Raw genomic sequence first — 7,500 nt, forward strand, 5'->3', positions numbered from 1 at the left:
GGGGTTGTAAAAAAGGACGTGAACATTTTTCCTTATAAAAATCAAAAACCCGACCATGGATTTTGATTCTGATTGTTGATTATCGCTACTAGAACATATAAGGAGGCAACCAAATCAAATTTGAGAAAATTCCACGATCAGAAAATTTTTTTCGAAAAAAAAAAAAAATCGTAATCACCTCGGTCATGGCGAGTTATTTTCCGTATTTCATTCCACAATCAACGTACAACATAGAAGAAATCATCTCTCTAACTATCCTGGTTCAAAAGTTGTATCGGAACATTTCACGTCGTAATATCTCGCCAAGTCCAGACCTCGGCGATAGGTAGTATCTGACACCGTCCGCTCGGGACTGACATCGACTTGGACTCGGGCTGATGATGGGGAGGCGTTTAAGGACGTGAACATTTTTCCTTATAAAAATTAAAGTCGACAATGAATATTGATTCTGATTACTGATTTACGCTTTAAAAACACATTAGAAGGCAACCAAATCGAATTTGAGGAAATTCCACGATCAGAAAATTTTTTTCGAAAAAAAAAAAAATCCGAAAAATATTTTTCGATTCCGATTACTGATTTACTCTTTTAGAACACATTAGGAGGCAACCAAATCAAATTTGAGAAAATTCCACAATCAGAAAATTTTTTTCGAAAAAAAAAAAAATTCGAGGACACCTCGGTCATGGCAAGTTATTTCCCACAATCCATTCCCCGATCCACGTACATCCCAGAAAAAATCATCTCTCTAACTATCCTGGTTCAAAAGTTGTATCGGAACATTTTCACGTCGAAAATATATCTCTAAGTCCCAAACCGATGCACCACGTAAACTAGGGCAGACCGATGCACCACGTAATATCGGGCAGACCGATGCAGAACGTAAACTCGATCATACCGATGCTTCACGTAATCTCGATCTTACCGATGCACCACGTAAACAAGGCAGACCGATGCAGAACGTAAAGTAGATCTTACCGATGCACCACGTAATCTCGATCTTACCGATGCACCACGTAATCTCCATCTTACCGATGCACCACGTGAACTGGATCTTACCGATGCAGAACGTGAATTGGATCTTACCGATGCAGAACGTGAATTGGATCTTACCGATGCACCACGTAAACTCGATCATACCGATGCACCACGTAATCTCGGGCAGACCGATGCACAACGTAAATGACGATCGGGACCGGGGCGATCGGTCGTATCTGACACCGCCGGCTCGGTTCTAACATCGTCAATGAGTCGGGGTTGTAAAAAAGGACGTGAACATTTTTCCTTATAAAAATCAAACCCGACCATGGATTTTGATTCTGATTGTTGATTATCGCTACTAGAACATATAAGGAGGCAACCAAATCAAATTTGAGAAAATTCCACGATCAGAAAATTTTTTTCGAAAAAAAAAAAAAATCGTAATCACCTCGGTCATGGCGAGTTATTTTCCGTATTTCATTCCACAATCAACGTACAACATAGAAGAAATCATCTCTCTAACTATCCTGGTTCAAAAGTTGTATCGGAACATTTCACGTCGTAATATCTCGCCAAGTCCAGACCTCGGCGATAGGTAGTATCTGACACCGTCCGCTCGGGACTGACATCGACTTGGACTCGGGCTGATGATGGGGAGGCGTTTAAGGACGTGAACATTTTTCCTTATAAAAATTAAAGTCGACAATGAATATTGATTCTGATTACTGATTTACGCTTTAAAAACACATTAGAAGGCAACCAAATCGAATTTGAGGAAATTCCACGATCAGAAAATTTTTTCGAAAAAAAAAAAAATCCGAAAAATATTTTTCGATTCCGATTACTGATTTACTCTTTTAGAACACATTAGGAGGCAACCAAATCAAATTTGAGAAAATTCCACAATCAGAAAATTTTTTTCGAAAAAAAAAAAAAATTCGAGGACACCTCGGTCATGGCAAGTTATTTCCCACAATCCATTCCCCGATCCACGTACATCCCAGAAAAAATCATCTCTCTAACTATCCTGGTTCAAAAGTTGTATCGGAACATTTTCACGTCGAAAATATATCTCTAAGTCCAAACCGATGCACCACGTAAACTAGGGCAGACCGATGCACCACGTAATATCGGGCAGACCGATGCAGAACGTAAACTCGATCATACCGATGCTTCACGTAATCTCGATCTTACCGATGCACCACGTAAACAAGGGCAGACCGATGCAGAACGTAAAGTAGATCTTACCGATGCACCACGTAATCTCGATCTTACCGATGCACCACGTAATCTCCATCTTACCGATGCACCACGTGAACTGGATCTTACCGATGCAGAACGTGAATTGGATCTTACCGATGCAGAACGTGAATTGGATCTTACCGATGCACCACGTAAACTCGATCATACCGATGCACCACGTAATCTCGGGCAGACCGATGCACAACGTAAATGACGATCGGGACCGGGGCGATCGGTCGTATCTGACACCGCCGGCTCGGTTCTAACCATCGTCAATGAGTCGGGGTTGTAAAAAGGACGTGTGCATTTTTCCTTATAAAAATCAAACCCGACCATGGATTTTGATTCTGATTGTTGATTATCGCTACTAGAACATATAAGGAGGCAACCAAATCAAATTTGAGAAAATTCCACGATCAGAAAATTTTTTTCGAAAAAAAAAAAAAATCGTAATCACCTCGGTCATGGCGAGTTATTTTCCGTATTTCATTCCACAATCAACGTACAACATAGAAGAAATCATCTCTCTAACTATCCTGGTTCAAAAGTTGTATCGGAACATTTCACGTCGTAATATCTCGCCAAGTCCAGACCTCGGCGATAGGTAGTATCTGACACCGTCCGCTCGGGACTGACATCGACTTGGACTCGGGCTGATGATGGGGAGGCGTTTAAGGACGTGAACATTTTTCCTTATAAAATTAAAGTCGACAATGAATATTGATTCTGATTACTGATTTACGCTTTAAAAACACATTAGAAGGCAACCAAATCGAATTTGAGGAAATTCCACGATCAGAAAATTTTTTTCGAAAAAAAAAAAAATCCGAAAAATATTTTTCGATTCCGATTACTGATTTACTCTTTTAGAACACATTAGGAGGCAACCAAATCAAATTTGAGAAAATTCCACAATCAGAAAATTTTTTTCGAAAAAAAAAAAAATTCGAGGACACCTCGGTCATGGCAAGTTATTTCCCATTCCCCGATCCACGTACTTCCAGAAAAAATCATCTCTCTAACTATCCTGGTTCAAAAGTTGTATCGGAACATTTTCACGTCGAAAATATATCTCTAAGTCCAAACCGATGCACCACGTAAACTAGGGCAGACCGATGCACCACGTAATATCGGGCAGACGATGCAGAACGTAAACTCGATCATACCGATGCTTCACGTAATCTCGATCTTACCGATGCACCACGTAAACAAGGGCAGACCGATGCAGAACGTAAAGTAGATCTTACCGATGCACCACGTAATCTCGATCTTACCGATGCACCACGTAATCTCCATCTTACCGTATGCACCACGTGAACTGGATCTTACCGATGCAGAACACGTGAATTGGATCTTACCGATGCAGAACGTGAATTGGATCTTACCGATGCACCACGTAAACTCGATCATACCGATGCACCACGTAAATGACGATCGGGACCGGGGCGATCGGTCGTATCTGACACCGCCGGCTCGGTTCTAACATCGTCAATGAGTCGGGGTTGTAAAAAAGGACGTGAACATTTTTCCTTATAAAAATCAAACCCGACCATGGATTTTGATTCTGATTGTTGATTATCGCTACTAGAACATATAAGGAGGCAACCAAATCAAATTTGAGAAAATTCCACGATCAGAAAATTTTTTTCGAAAAAAAAAAAAATCGTAATCACCTCGGTCATGGCGAGTTATTTACGTATTTCATTCCACAATCAACGTACAACATAGAAGAAATCATCTCTCTAACTATCCTGGTTCAAAAGTTGTATCGGAACATTTCACGTCGTAATATCTCGCCAAGTCCAGACCTCGGCGATAGGTAGTATCTGACACCGTCGCTCGGGACTGACATCGACTTGGACTCGGGCTGATGATGGGGAGGCGTTTAAGGACGTGAACATTTTTCCTTATAAAAAATTAAAGTCGACAATGAATATTGATTCTGATTACTGATTTACGCTTAAAAACACATTAGAAGGCACCAAATCGAATTTGAGGAAATTCCACGATCAGAAAATTTTTTTCGAAAAAAAAAAAAATCCGAAAAATATTTTTCGATTCCGATTACTGATTTACTCTTTTAGAACACATTAGGAGGCAACCAAATCAAATTTGAGAAAATTCCACAATCAGAAAATTTTTTTCGAAAAAAAAAAAAATTCGAGGACACCTCGGTCATGGCAAGTTATTTCCCACAATCCATTCCCCGATCCACGTACAACATAGAAGAAATCAATCTCTCTAACTATCCTGGTTCAAAAGTTGTATCGGAACATTTCACGTCGAAATACCTCGCCAAGTCCAGACCGGGGCGATAGGTAGTATCTGACACCGTCCGCTCGGGACTGACATCGACTTGGACTCGGGCTAATGATGGGGAGGCGTTTAAGGACGTGAACATTTTCCTTATAAAAATTAAAGTCGACAATGAATATTGATTCTGATTACTGATTTACGCTTTTAAAAACACATTTGAAAGGCAACCAAATCAAATTTGAGGAAATTCCAAAATCAGAAAATTTTTTTTCAAAAAAAAAAAATCGAAAAATATTTTTCGATTCTGATTACTGATTTACTCTTTTAGAACACATTAGAAGGCAACGAAATCAAATTTGAGTGAAATCCAAAATCAGAAATATTTTTCGAAAAAAAAAAAAAATTCGAGAACACCTCGGTCATGGCAAGTTATTTTCCACAATCCATTCCCAATCAACGTACATCCCAGAAAAAATCATCTCTCTAACTATCCTGGTTCAAAAGTTGTATCGGAACATTTTCACGTCGAAAATATATCTCAGAGTCCAGACCGATGCAGAACGTAAACTCGATCATACCGATGCTTCACGTAATCTCGATCTTACCGATGCACAACGTAAACTAGATCACACCGATGCAGAACGTAAACTCGATCATACCGATGCACCACGTAAACTCAGGCAGACCGATGCAGAACGTGAACTCGATCTTACCGATGCACCACGTAATCTCGATCTTACCGATGCACCACGTAAACTCGGGCAGACCGATGCAGAACGTGAACTCGATCTTACCGATGCACCACGTAAACTAGGGCTGACCGATGCATCACGTAAACGACGATCGAGAGGCGCGAAAGGACGTGAACGTTTTTCATTATAAAAATTGAAATAAATGATAAATAATGATTCTGATTGTTGGTTATCATTTTTAATAAGCATTAGGAGGCAACCAAATGAAATTTGAGGAAATTCCGATAATAGAAAATTTTTTCGAAAAAAAAAAAAAATTCATGAAATCCTCGGTCATCGCAAAATATTTACCATATTCTGTTCGATAATCAACGTATATTTAAGAAGGAATCATATCTGTATCTATCTTGGTTCAAATTTTGTATCGGAACATTTTGACCAAAGTCCGAGCTTCGGCCGAAACAGACACCGCTGACCTGGCCTATCGATCGACCGAGAGTCGGGGATAGAGCGTAAGTGTTGTCTGGAGGGGAACCCTGTGCTCTCCTGACATATATAGGGAAGGTGGTCGCGTTGGGCGATGCAGAACGTTTGGATCGGGAATTATATTTTTGGTTCAGCTATTGGAATATGGTTTATTGTTGGTATATATTGGCGAAATAACGTTCTTACTGACTGGGGATATTCATAAAAATGAGTCCGGAGATTTTCAGATCGAAGTCCGAGTGATCCGACTTGGAAGGCGTGTTGGGTGGGTCGAGATGGCTTAGATAGATCAGACGAGGCGGGCTAAGTGTTGACGTCATGCATCGGTCCATTTTCAGATTGAGTCCGAGTAATCCGACTTTGAAAGAGTGTTGGGTGCGTCGAGACTGTTTAGATAGATCGGACGAGGCGGACTAGGTGTTAACGACATGCATCGGTATATTTTCTGATCGGAGTCCGAAGAAATCGGCCCTAGTAGGCGCAGCGGACGGTCGAGACGGCCTCGGTGGGTCGGATCGATCGGGAAAAGTTTGCTAAATCGTGTCTGGAGGGGAACCTTGGGTTCTCCTGACATATATAGGGGATAAGGTTTGGGTGAACGATTCTTCACGTAAAAGTTGAGTAATTTATTTTTCGATAAGCTTTTGGATATTGATGAGAAGTATATGTATATCTTCGATTAAAAGAATTCTTACCGTCTCCATGTATATTATATTAGATATATAAGAAATAGTTAACGTGATGCATCGGCCGATTTCCGGATCGGAGTTCGAGAGATGCGACTTTCGATGCGCGATGGGTGGTTCGAGACGGCCTAGATCGATCGGACGAGGCGGACTAGGTGTTAACGACATGCATCGGCGGATTTTCTGATCGGAGTCCGAAGAAATCAGCTCTAGTAGGCGCGGCGAACGGTCGAAACGGCCTCGATCGATCGGACGAGGCGGACTAGGTGTTAACGACATGCATCGGCGGATTTTCTGATCGGAGTCCGAAGAAATCAGCTCTAGTAGGCGCGGCGAACGGTCGAAACGGCCTCGGTGGGTCGGATCGATCGGGAAAAGTTTGCTAAATCGTGTCTGGAGGGGAATCCGGGGTTCTCCTGACATATATAGAAGGGGTGGAGAATGGGTCCTGTCCTAGACTGTTTGGAGTTCTTTTTAGGATGATATTCAGTTGGTAAGTGGTAGACCCGAATCCGACCTCGGCGTTTGGGTACTGGCAAGGTGTGTTGGTTTCGGCTTTCGCATCTTGGGTCGCTTTCGTCAACCTCATGCAGCGAGGTCGCGGTCCGCTTCGTCTCTTTGTAGTCGAATGGCCTTTAAGCGACCAACCTTAAAATCGTGATCCTCTGCCCGTTGCGGGTTATGTTCACAAAAAATTTGCAACCACTCAATTCGTTCCGAGCGACAAATATTGTTGAATCTCGAATCACCGTGTCGTTATATTCACATGTATAGCGAAGGGTCGAGATGGAATGTGTATAAGAAATTAGTTGATAGCCGGGGGTTCGTATTATATATGGACGCCTTGGCGAGGGATTGTTTCTAGAAACTTTCTCATTTTTGATCGGTGTTTTGTCCGAGATGATGATGATGTATATATAGCTTGAGTCTCATGCTGACTGGGGGCTGTTACGTCGTTTCGTCGAGGACTTGCACTTACTGATGTGCGGCGCTAGTCGAAGTCAATCGACATGGCTAGTGCCACATGACGAGAGGCGAACGGGTTTGGCCATACCGGCAATCTCGTGGACCGATCGTATAAGCACGCAGTTCCCTGGTTGATCCTGCCAGTAGTCATATGCTTGTCTCAAAGATTAAGCCATGCATGTCTCAGTACA

General features: G+C 41.9%; 1 non-coding gene across 1 annotated transcript in view; it reads left to right on the forward strand.

Moving 5' to 3' along the window:
• Positions 1–7,433: 7,433 nt before the first annotated feature.
• The window catches only part of LOC123687501, a 1,906-nt gene continuing 1,839 nt past the window's right edge, over positions 7,434–7,500 (forward strand). The window contains exon 1 of the ribosomal RNA XR_006749223.1: positions 7,434–7,500. This exon is cut by the window's right edge and continues 1,839 nt beyond it. This is a non-coding gene — a ribosomal RNA (small subunit ribosomal RNA).

The sequence above is a fragment of the Harmonia axyridis genome, chromosome X (genome assembly GCF_914767665.1).
Source record: "Harmonia axyridis chromosome X, icHarAxyr1.1, whole genome shotgun sequence".
Taxonomy (NCBI): Eukaryota; Metazoa; Arthropoda; class Insecta; order Coleoptera; family Coccinellidae; genus Harmonia; species Harmonia axyridis.